Below are 13,498 nucleotides of genomic sequence, written 5' to 3'. Positions count from 1 at the left end.
AGGTAGATTTCTCTCAACCTCCCGTTTATGACTTAAGTGACGAGGAAGACATGGAAGGCTTTGATCAGGACATGGATGCATTTGAAGAAGTCTTCAAGGAAGTGAAGAAATTCACAGAAGAGCACAAGGGAGTAGAACTTACAGAACCACTGGAAACACCTAGCCCAAGGCCATTACCACCCAATACAAGCTTCAAGTCGGTACAATCCTTAACCTTTATCTTTATTTTTCCACTTGAATATGGGTTGCTTGAAACAGATGGCCAGCTTAGATCTCTCTGCGGCTTTAAGAGTAAGAGGGAAATGGCTCGTACTCAGAGCTGGTGCACAAGGTTCAATAAGGTTCCACGCTTCAACTCGAAGTGCACGAATTGGCATCATGATCAACTGAATGGATCTTGGAAAACGTTTGGTCACCATGGTGAGAATCTACTTTCTAAACCGCCCGGATGAAAAAATATAGATCAAGACGGAGGCGGATTTAAAAGCAAAGTTTGAGATCCTGGAATCTATTCTGACATTCACCACCCCGGGAACCTGAGAATCTATTTGAAGCTGCTCAGAAGCTTTACATGCCTATTTTGGGACCCCGGAAGCCATTGGCATTCCAAACATTGGTGGAGATTTCCGGATGAGATTAAGCATAAGCCGCCATAACAGGAAGCTCATCCAATGTCCAACTTAAGGACTTTAACTAAAAGTGCTAGGTGGGAGACAACCCACCATGGTATGGTCGTTCCTTTTTCAGTTTTATTTTGTGTTATTTATTTTTATTTCCTTTTCAATTGAACCTGAATATTATTCACTCGCATTGCATACTGCATAATTGCATACCTGCATAAAAAAAAAGAAAAGAAGAAAGGGCGCGTGACGCGACCGCATCACTCATGCGATCGCGTCAGTTGCGAAAAACACTTCCCACGCGTCCGCGTCATTCACGTGGCCGCGTGATCTGGAAATCGGCGTAAGGATCCAACTCCTAGACAGTTGGGCTGGAATCATGCGGCTGTTGCACGTTTCGCACAAAACGACCCACGCGATCGCGTCACTTGCACAACACCCATCCCACGCGAAAGCGTGAGCGACGCGATCGCGTCACGTGGATTGCATAACACCCCAAAGGAGACAGAGAGTTGCGCTGAAACAACCTGGAATTGTGCGTTTAGCACAATTTCCAGCGACACAGTCGCATGCATCACGCGACCGCGTCATTCATCCTTTTACCCATTCCATGCGATCGCACCACCCACGCGATCGCGTCACCCCCATTCCGCCCTAGCCATGCGAAACCCTACCCATTCGCGCCCCCAACCCCCTTCTCCTTCCTCTCTTCTCTGCAACTAACCACCAGCCACGTCAGCCACCACCACCACTATCCCCCAGCCATCTCTCTGCCCCACTTTCATTCATACGCCTACCAGGTTTCGCCGAACGCCACCCTTCTTTCAATTCATAGTTAATACCATATTTTTTCTGTTTATGTTCATAATTAGGCTAGTAAGATATGCATGTTGTAGTGGATTCTAGGTGGTTAGGTAGCCTAGGATGTGGTTAGTGGATTTAGGCCTGATTAATTGCGCTGTTCATGCTACTTGCTTTATACTTTTCGCAATTATGTTGTTGCTGTGCTCTACGTATTGTTCATATGATGTTCTTACTGTTCATGCTGCTATTGCGAATGTTCTTTCTTGTTCATACCTAATTGCAGTTTGTTTTATTTTATATGAACTATTCTGTTGCTGTTTATTTTTCGGGAACATCCAGTTTTAGCCGGAATGCTGCCCAAATTTCTGTAAACCGTTTTAATTTTCATTCATGTCTTGGTTTTGGCAATTTGCACTCTGCTTTACTCTGCTTTTACCAAACCATTGCATGAATGCCAGGGCAAGCTTTCTTATTCTTTTTAATTTCCTGGATAATAATCTGCATTTTTGATGTTTAGATTCCAATTTCTGCTATTTCTATATCCATATGAATCATCACCAACTTCCTTGTTTGAATATGAGTTGCCTGTAGCTTATAATTGTGAATTCTTGTTACTTAGATAACCAATCATCATGCCACTTACCTTAACTTTCTTTTTACTAACTCACTGATTTTTTATTTCTACCCTCTTTTTCAATTTCACACCACTTTTAACTTTCTAACAACCCCCTCTGCTTTTTGACTCACTCTTTACTTTTATTTTAACCCAAGGCATGATGTTAATTTTTCCTAATTAACATGAATTCTATGGATCTTACATTTTGGATTGTGAATTTTTCTTCTTAGTTTTCTAATTCCTATACAATCCTTAATGCACATTTACTTAACTCATTTTCATCATTCTACTGCTCCTTTGCCATTATGTGCTTCTTTTGTTATTTGCCTACTTGTTTTCCTGTTTTTATTATATCCTTGATTTCTATTTTTCAGGATGTCTGACACCCAAAGAAAAGGAAAGGGAAAGGCAACAACTGGCAAACGAAAAAGAGGAGAATCCTCTATGTCCATCCTGGACATCATGCATGATGACTCCTGGCGGGAGAAACACTTTACCCCGCAGCAGAAGGCTGACCAGCTACTCCCTGCTACTGATCCCATCAAGTTTGCAAACAAATACTACGAGTTAAAGTATCCGGTGTTTGCAACCTCCCGGAACCTGTACCTGGAGCGGACTCTGAAAGAGAGTTAAAGTATCCTGACTGAGGTCAATGCTTCTTGGGTAAGAGAGTTTTACTGCAATTACTTCAAAACTTCCCTAGATGCAGTGAACCTAAGAGGGAAGCAGATACTGGTCACTAAAGAGGCCATTGAGGATATTCTGAAGCTTCTGCCTAAATCTGATAAGCCAGATGGTTATCAAAAGGCTGAGGAGGACATGCGCTTCATGAAATTTGACTGGGATGCCGTCAAGGCAAGAATAGCCCTTGACCTAACTGTTCCATGGGTCATGGGTCAGAACACCACCATGCCTAAGGGAATCAAGCGGGTTTACTTAAATGATGAGGCTCGGCTATGGCATCAGATCCTGAGCAACTTTGTTATGCGGAGTACCCATGAGACGGAGCTACCTGCCGCTATGATCACCCTCCTATGGTGTGTGATGAAGGGTAAGGACCTGTACCTGCCACGCTTCATCCGGTACTACATGGCCAGGGTCCACGTCCGAGGCACTCTCCCCTTTCCATATCTGATTACACAGCTAGGCCGTCGAGCTGACGTGCCTTGGGAGGATGCTGATGAGAAGCCACTTGCTGTAGAATGCAAGAAGATTATCCCTCACAGTAGGAACTTTCTGGCTTTGGGCTACAGACCTCCATTCCTCACAGCTCCTGGTGAGACAGCCACACCGTCTGCTGGCCCCTCTTCCTCTACAACTACCCCAGCTACCCCTGCTACCACCACTGCACCTCCACCTGCCTCAGAGCCAGTTTATCACCTAGTACACTGCCTGTTTCAGCAGCTAGACCAGATGGAGTGCCGCAACCGGCGCCGATATGAGAGATATGAGCGTCGCAGCAAGCGACGCTATGAGCACCTGAAGCTGATGATCCGTTCTGGCAGTGACATCCCCTCCGAGCCTGACACACCATCAGAGCCATCTGAGGAGGAGGTGGATGATCACGAGGCGGAGACCCATCCACAGAAAGAGGCTGCGCAGGCAGGCATGGAGCAGGCTGCATCAAGCAGGAGGCCCCGCCTCAGATTCAAGCTGCAGACCCAGAGATCCCTATTCAGTCAGCACCTCCTCTGCAGTAGGCAAATCTTCAGACCACCCCCACAGAGACTCCGGCTACCCATCCTTCCAGTGATGACACCCCTTCACACCCTGCTTGAGTGAGCATCAGGGACGATGCTTCATTTTAAGTGTGGGGAGGTCGCCATCTCTGGCGTATTTTTTGGTGAACCACTACAGACTCTTTTACTTTATTTTGCTACTTTTCTGTATTTTTCTTTTTATTTTTTATTTTCTCAGTACTTATACATTGCTATTTTCATGTATTTTTACTATATTTCTGCATGTTGCACTTTAGTTCATATTTTAGCCATTTAGTTTAGTTACAATTCTAACTTATTAGTTATAGAAAATGTGGATTAGTTAGTATAGTTTACCCTTTTTAGCATAAGATAACTTAGTTTAAATTGAAAATATAAAAAAGAAGTAAACTAGAGACTTTAACATAATAAAAACAATCCACACACCTTGTATATAGCATTACATATTAGTTAGTTAACAACATTTCATCAAGGAGAAACACTAAAACTTTAAAGCCACCTTAAGATTTACATTGAGAATAATGGGAACTCTTAATTTTTACTTGCATGACATATATAACTGATATATGATTTTTGAGTTAGAGAACACACAGTCTATGAGTTTTGAGCTTAATTGTATGGTTACATTCAAACCATAATTTTTATTCCTGTGTGTTCTGCCATTCTTTTTTATTCTGGTATTCTTTACTTTGTTTTAATTCATATGTCCGATTATAGAATATAGATACATACCAAGAAAGTGATTGAGGCCATTGTTTGATTCTAGCTCACTTATCCCAAATTAGCCTACCTTTTACATCACCCTTGTTAGCCCCCTTGAGCCTTTAAATCCCCTCTTATTCTATAAACCACAATACTAGCCTTAAGCAGAAAAATAAAATAAAAATCCCAAGTTGAATCCTTGGTTAGCTTAAGATAGAAAGTGTGTATTGTTTAAGTGTGGGAAACCTATTGAGAACATGGATGATAAAAACAAAGGGTAGAAAGTTAAAAAAAAAAAGAATAAAATAATTCAAAATAAAAATTTTGGAAAGCATGCTCATGTGAAATCAAAATAATTGAATTACCATGTGTATTAAAATTTTTTTTTATTTTTCAGTATTTGAATAAAGTGGATACAAAAGAATTTCCCAAATGCAAAATAAAGCAATGCACATGGGACAAAATTAAAACTAATGCATGAGCATGTAACATCAAAAGTGGAAAAATTTGGGTGAATAGGTAAAGAAATTCTTGCCTTACAAAGTATGTATGTTAGGTGAGATCTTAGACTAATCAAGGATTCACTTATTAGCTCACTTAGCCTTATACATATACCCTTACCTTTACCTTGCCCCCATTACAACCTTAATTAAAGACCTTATGATTTTTGTATGCCTATATTCTATAATTGTTGATTGGTTAGATGAAGAACAAAGTTATAGAAAGTAAGGATAAAAAGAAGAATAGAGTGATTAACCCAATAAACACTGAGTGACTAGAGAGTAAACACAAAATCCAGTGAGGGTTCAATAGCTCATCAACATATATCTCTGCTTAAATTGTTAATTGTCTTGCAAGTTTGTAAAATATTTTTCTTTCCCATCTCAATTGTAAAAGCGCTTTATCATTATCTAAGGTTTGGCTATGCATATATGATTCCTTGAGAATGTGAATTAATTTAACTACATGTAAGCTTTATATACAAGTGAATAAAAACCAGAATTGCATGATTCATTTAGGTAGTTGCGTTTAGAATAGATTGCATTGCATGAGATTCCACCACTTCAACCTTACCTTACTCTTTATCTTGGATTTAGCATGAGGACATGCTATTGTTTAAGTGTGGGGAGGTTGATAAACCCATATTTTATGATATATTTTGTGCTCAATTTAGGTGATTTATTCAATCCTTCACTCACTTATTCATGAAAATTGCATGGTTTTACTTTCCCTTCCTTATTATGTGATGTATGTGAAAAAACATGTTTTCTATGCTTTAAAAATAATTACCCCTTTTATTACCATTCGATGCCGTGATTCGTGTGTTGAGTAATTTCAGATCTTCTAAGGCAGGAATGACTTAAAGGATGGAAAGAAAACATACAAAAATGGAAGAAAAGTATAAAACGGAGTTTTTGAAGAAACTGGCAGCGACGCGACCGCATGGACGACGTGGCCGCATGCCAGCGCGAAATGGCAGTGACGCGACCGCGTGATTGACGCGATCGCGCGCCTTAAGCAGAACACAGATGACGCGGACGCATGATTGACGCGACCGCGTGACAAGGAAAACTCCAGATGACGCGACCGCGTGACCCACGCGGACGCGTGACAGAGGCCACGCACTAGAAATTACAGAAAATGCTCCCAGTGATTTCTAAAGCCCTTTTTGGCGCAGATCCAAGTCCAGAAAGCACAGATAAGAGGTTATGAAGTGGGAGAATGCATCCATTCGAGGAGAGTCTCCAATTAGTTACTTTTCATGATTTAGATGTAGTTTTGAGGGAGAGGTTCTCTCCTCTCTCTTTTAGGATTTAGAATTAGGATTTCTTTTGCTTTCAGGATTATCTCTTTTTATCAGGTTCAATATTCCTTTTTAATTACTTATTTTCTCAATTTAATTTATGAATTCTTCTATGTTACAGATTGTTCTTTTAATTAATGTTATTTGAGGTATTTCAGTTTATTATTGCTCTCTTTTATTTATGTTACTGTTGCTTTCAATCTGAAGACATTTTTATTCAAGTAGATTTACTTTTCCCCTTTCGGTCATGGTTAAGAAATCAGTAACTCAGGAGTTATCAAACTCAACATGATTGATAATTGTTACCTTTGCTAATTGAATTGAACTTCAATGATCCCAATCTTTTCTTAGGAAGTAACTAGGATCTGAAGATCAAACTAATTAGTCGCTTGACCTTCCTTTGCTTTAAGTAAAGGTTAACTAAGTGGAATTAAGATTCAATTTTCATCATCATTGATAAGGATAACTAGGATAGGACTTCCAATTTCTCATACCTTGCCAAAAGTTTATTTTACAGTTATTTATCTATTTTACTTGCCATTTAAATTACTTGTTCCTCATCTTCAAAACCCCAATTTACAATCTTCATAACCAATAATAAGAACATACTTCCCTGTAGTTCCTTGAGAAGACGACCCGAGGTTAAATACTTCGGTTATCAATTTCAAAGGGATTTGTTACTTGTGACAACCAAAACGTTTGTAAGAAAGGACTTTTGGTGGTTTAGAAGCTATACCTGCAACGAGGATTTATCTGCGAATTTCTAAACCACGCAAAAGTTCTCTCTTCAGATTCACGTATAGTACATACGGTCGATGATCGTAAAATTCTGGATAATAATTTCAATTTGCTTGTCCATGCTGATAGATTGAAACAAACAAATGAACGATTCTACTTATTCGGTACTTAGTTAATTTATATTAACCCGTACAAAACTGTTTTTCTTTTAATTTTAAATTTTTACAAAAAATTGTATAATAGCATCATTTTATCGATAACAAAAATTTTAACAGTTTATTTATGAAAATATTTAAAATTATATTGTGATTTTTTTAAAAGGTATATCCTTTTATTAATATATTGGTGTTAATTTTATTGTCTAACATAAAATAAATCAATAAAGTCTCTATTTTATACACGTACAAAGTTATAATTTCTTATATTATTCACTCATTTGTCTTTAATTTAGTACTTTTAGTTCTTTTTTTTTTCAATTCGATGTTATTGGACTCTTGATTGAAAAAGAAAAACTTATATCATGATCAAAAACAGGAAAAAATGACCAGGACATTGTGATTGATCTTCATGATTTGCAATATGTAAATTTTAATATTTTAATATGAATATTTCTTTTGGTAATAATGATGTGTTGTGCTGCAAAATTTTTTTTATGTATTACCATTTATTTCTCTTAATTCTCGCTTTCATTCAAAAATGAGAAAAAATAAGACACACACTGTGGAATTAATTTACATTTCAATTACTTGATTATCTATGTGATCACCAAGCAACCGAATACATAATTATTCTCTAATTTACAAAATTTAATAAAGACATTGGTAAGCATATTGGTTTAGCATTTATGTATATATTTTATTTATTTATGTTATATTTGTAATCATATTATATCTATTTTTATCAATATATTTTTTTAAAAAATACCGTTAGTGTTAGCGCATGGTATATTAGGAAAATGCTACTTGTACAATAAAATTCAGCCTTTATTCAACCTTTAAATCTAATATTTTATTATTTTATTTTTTAATTAATCATATTTCCTATTTTAAGGAATCACTTTTACTTTTAATACTTATCACTGTAAAATTTGTAACCACTTGCAATACATTGATTTTTTATAAACCAAACCATAAAATTTGTAACAATTTTTCGTATATTAATTTTTAAAAAATCAGTGAAGTTTTCAAAATCAATTAAATTCACTTCAATTATTTTTTTATTCAAAAATTCAAAACTCATGTCAAAAACACATCTAAAATTAAATAAACAACATAAACATATTCAAAATTATATATTAACACATCTAAATTATTGTTATTGTAGTTCTAAATTATATATTGAACACAGAAAAAATTAAATTCAAATACACATCCAAAATTATAAGAATGCACTCTAAATATTTTATCAACACATCTAAAACTCATATAAAAAAACTTATATATGTATATAAGAACATAATAAATAACATAAACACATCTAAAATTATAAGAATACATTCTAAATATTTTATCAACACATCTAAAACTCATATAAAAAAACTTATTTATATACAGAATAATAAAAAAAATAATAATATCAGAGAATGCACAGAAAAAAAATCTATGAACCCATCCAAACCTTAGGTACAGGGGAAAGAGAATCAATGGCCTTAGACAAAAAGGAACGAATAAACATTATATACAATAAACTATACTACAATTAAATTAGTATGTATTTTGGTATGAAGTGAATGAAAAAGCAAATTAAAATGAATTACTAGCGACACCAGTGACGAGAACTCTAAGTGGGTCCACCATTGTAACCAAGATACCTATTATGAGGAAGCTCACTACTCACTTTTGTTAGTGCCTAGTGTGTGATGCAGACGAACTGCGATGAGAAGGAGGCGTCGATGAAGAGGAAGGCGGCACTGTAGATGAGCGCCGAGGAGGACAATGGTGTGGATGAACGGTAGCTGAGGATGACAAACTACAGACTGTGTACGCTTTTGAATTTATAATGTGTTGTGAATGTGACTACTCAGGGTTTTGTATGGTATTAGTTAATAATTAGATGGTTTAAGATTTATTTAAGAATTTTAAAATTAAAATTTTGAATTTTAACTAATTTAATTTTTGGATGTATATTTAAATTATAATATATTAATAATTAAATATATTAAATCTGAAATAGAAATTAAAAATTAAAATTAAAATTTTAAATTTCAGTTTTATTTAGTTTGTATTTTGAATGTATATTTAATTTTAAAAATATACTAAATTTATTTATAATTTTTAGATGTGTTTATTTTATTTTATTTAAATTATTGTAATAAAAAGGCTGAATATTGTACAATTTTTAAAAGATACCTAGTTGAATTGGGTATATTAAATAAATTAAATAATAAAAAAACATAACTATTTTTTTCAGTCAAAATCCAGTAAAATATTGTAATTTAGACTTGTAATATCAGTATATTAATAGTGAAGTGGAGAAAAAAATATAATATCATATCAAAATTTTTTTAAATCATAATTATAATTTATGATTGAAATCATAATTTAAATATTCTAAAGGTTTAATTACTCTGTTGGTCCCTATAATTTCGTGAAATTTTCAATTAGGTCCCTATATTTTTTTTCTTTTTAATTGGATTCCTGCACCAATTTTTTTTTCAATTCAATCCCTCTTAATAGTAATTGGCTTAATTTTATAGGGACCCAACTAAAAAAAAAGAATTGGTACAGGGACCTAAATAAAAGGAAAAAAAAAAGTATAGGAACCCAATTAAAAAAAATTTGGTGTAAGAACTCAATTAAAAGAAAAAAAGTATAGGGACCTAATTAAAAATTTTACGAAACTATAGGGACCAGCAGAGTAATTAAACCTATTATAAATCAGATAATTTCCTTTAGAGAATTCATAATTCTTTTTTTTTTTGGTGACTTAGAGAATTCATAATTCAAACGTAATTCTTATACACTTAATAGCTACATTCAAGTTAATACACTTAATATCATATTTAAAAAAAACGAATAATGCACAGTATATTATTTATTTATTAATTAAATTATTACATTTCAAATTAATTTTAATAGAACCATTTAAAATTGTAATTTTAATTTGGATGGCACGGGTTATTACACTTGTTATATATACTAAAATATTCTTGAAATTTAAAATAAAGAATTATTATTTTGTTAAAATATTAAATAACTTTTTTTTATTGTTGAGATCAAAATTAAATATCTTTTTACCATAAAAAAAACTAAAATCAAATATCATAATCCAATCATAAAAGAAAGAGTCCTGCTAGAGAATCAATGGGGTATTTATACAATGTGTACAATGAGCTGCTTATTTAGCACAATATGAGTTAAAAATAAAAATTACCCACGAAATAATAAATTTAAAAACTCTTATTCAATTATTTCACATCAAATTTCAAATTTTAAATTCTCCAATTTCAAATTTCAAATTTTTAAAAAATTCAATTAGTTATTTAAAAAAAATAACCATATGAAATCCTCCAATACTCTCTTCTTTTTCAACCGGCAGCCTACCCACCTTCATCAATAATCATTCCATTTCACCGTCGCTACTTGGTTGCCACACACCACTCATCCTTAATAAAAATAACCATTCACTTAAAGATAAAAATAATCATCCGCATACCTAATGAACTGAACATCTAGCATATTTTAATTATATATAACTAAACTCAATCCAATCAAAATAATCATCTACATAAAAATAAAATAACCATCCGCATACCTACTAAAATGACCATCCTAAATTGACTATTAAAAGAGAAGAAAATGAATAAACAGAAGAAACTATTATTGTGGTGAAACATAATTTTGAAGGACTAGTCATAGGGCTCAAATCATGAAAGAAGCTAACCATGCTTGGATCCGAAAAAGAAGAAGAGCATTGTGGTATCATCGGTCAGAAGAGACTTGAAGGAATGGGAGAAAGCGAAGGCGCATCGGAGGAGGTGAGGACGGTGTCGGGAAGAAGGCACACACCGGCTGCGACGGAGGCGCTGGAGGTCCGGGTTGCTGCGATGCCGTTAGTTCGACCCACACAATATGCGCGTCCTCCCTTGGCGGTGGCCTGTGCGGCAACGGCGCCAGTCGAAACAATGTCGGCACGATTTTTGATGGTGATTGGTGACTGTGGTGTTAGTATATCGGCGAGATTCGATGAAAAAGGCATAGAACACTAACAAACCGTATTGAGAGAGAGAGAGGTGAAAGAGAGAGGTAATTTATTTGTTTTCAAAACCTATGATAATCCTAATATTTGATTTAAATTTTAAATTAAAAATTATTTAAAATTAATTAATTACCTATAATTTAGTTTTAATTTCAAATTAACTCCATTGTACATATTATATAAAACATGCATTGTCTCTTTATACGGAAAAAGAAAATCAAAACAAAGTAGAGATCTAATTATTCATCTGATCAAACAAATCCCTATTTGTTCATATTCAAGCCCAAGCTTTCTTCTTCAAGTTACGCCGCTTGGGAGCTAGCTCTGGCACAAGTGCTCGCCGGAGCTAACGGAGAATGCGTAAAGGAGAAGAAAAGGAAGATTGCAAGCTATGCCGTACCGAAACAATAGAGGATACAGGCCTCGAAGATGGCGAAATCAGATAATGAAGGTGAAGTGATGAAGCTCAGGCTGAGTTGGTTGATGGAAGAGGATAACCACAACTTCTTCCCCTCCACTTCTTGGTCTTGTCCCAAGGATGGTCTCATTAAGGTCAATTGCTATGGCAACCTCTATGAGGAGGATGCCATAACTAGTTTTTATTATTCTGCAAAACGTTGATGATGTGAATCGTTCAATTGATCTGAACGTTGATCACGATGGAGAGCAGAGTACTGCCGCGCAGCTGAAGCACGGCATTTTGAGGCAACTCATGTCGGGTTCGCTTCGTCGGATCATATACGATTCAGGCGTCGTTGGACCCTCACCAAAACAATCTCAGGTTCAGCTTCGGGAGGAAGTCATCGCTTGACCATATCCGGCGGAGTCTGGTGACAATTGTGGTTGTTCGTCATCTGGAGTCAGATTTGTTTTCCCAGAATGAAGATGAACAGATAGGCATTTCTTCTGATAGGTAGATATATATTTCATATCTCCTCTATATAGGGTATATGTATATGTAGGCTTGCTCACCCCTAAAATTGGGCAGGCCTCTTTAATTTGCTCTTCCTAACAAATGATTGAAAGATGAGGGATTATGTTGGTGAGTTTTAAGATAATAACAATAATAATAATATTTAAAAGAGGAAGAAGTCTAACCTACAAGGTATCCAATGATGTTTGTCTTCATGAATAATGCTTTCGTTTGGTACCTATACTTTTTCATTTTATAGTTATAGTTTGCTTTGTAATTGCATTCTTTCTAACGTATCGCATGCATCTCTACTTAATTGGTCTTTAAAAAGCTCTGATCTAATTTAATAGAAAAACTATAGATAATCAATAACATTTTTGAACAATGTGTAAATAATATAAATTAATAGGATTAAAAGAGTAAATTTAATTAATAGCATTAAATTAAGGTGTAGTATATTTTTATTTGATTAATAGTTGTTCATGTTATTCAAAATAGTTATTATTTACCTAGCACTCTCTAATTTAATAATAGTATTAATTTTGGCGGGTCTTGGACCATGAGCCACCTTCTTCCTCATACAATATTGTTCACATGGTTGCACCTTCTTCATGTTCATGTGGTAGTTATGTTTATCTATCGTGGAAGATGACATTTGATTTTACTCTTTTAATATTCAAATAATGGCTTACATAAATCTTTAATTTTTATAAAAAAATTGTTTTATTAGCCTTATAAAATTTAAAAGTTGTCTATTTTAATCCGTCTCGATAATTAATTCTATTAAGTTGACATGATAAGCTATGCTAATATGACAAAATAAATAAATAAATAACTTTTAAATTTTGCTATGTTCAATTTATTAATTACTAATAATCTAAATAGAACGATATTATTAGGGTTCCTCTCATAGTCTCACTCTCACATTCTTATAGCATATGAGAGTTATGTTTTCTCATTCGTTCTTAAACTTTACTAATAAATAATATAATTAATAAAAAATATTATAGAATCATCAAAATTTATTATTTTTTTATTAGTTAGTCAAGTATGAGCTAAAATATATTATTGAATATTAAACTAAAAAAATTAAATTAATAACTAAAAATAATAATAAAAAATAATAAATTTTGATAGTCTTCTAATATTTTTCATTAATTATTACTCTACTAATAAAATGCACGTTTAAAACTCTTAGCTTTTTCTTAAAGAATAAAAGATAAACAATCAATATATACAGCGTTTGGGTGTTACTAACATTATAACTTGATCTAAATATTAATCCTTTTATTATTTAGCTTTTGAATGGCATTTATCAATGGCCATTTTTTCTTGGGTCAACATCAAAGGACAGTATTTAAACTTTGTAAAAATATTAACGATATA

At 34.0% G+C, this 13,498-nt stretch overlaps 1 long non-coding RNA gene across 1 annotated transcript; it reads right to left on the bottom strand.

Moving 5' to 3' along the window:
* Positions 1–11,328: 11,328 nt before the first annotated feature.
* Positions 11,329–12,382, bottom strand: LOC140178140 (uncharacterized). The gene is made up of 2 exons (XR_011870383.1): positions 12,298–12,382; positions 11,329–12,207 (listed from the first exon to the last, which is right to left on the bottom strand). It is a non-coding gene; the product is annotated as an uncharacterized lncRNA (long non-coding RNA).
* Between the last annotated feature and the right edge of the window lie 1,116 nt (positions 12,383–13,498).

The sequence above is a fragment of the Arachis hypogaea genome, chromosome 13 (assembly GCF_003086295.3).
Source record: "Arachis hypogaea cultivar Tifrunner chromosome 13, arahy.Tifrunner.gnm2.J5K5, whole genome shotgun sequence".
NCBI classification, from domain to species: Eukaryota; Viridiplantae; Streptophyta; class Magnoliopsida; order Fabales; family Fabaceae; genus Arachis; species Arachis hypogaea.
Note: the sequence above shows the minus strand (reverse complement) of the source record. Positions and strands in the feature narration are given on the sequence as shown.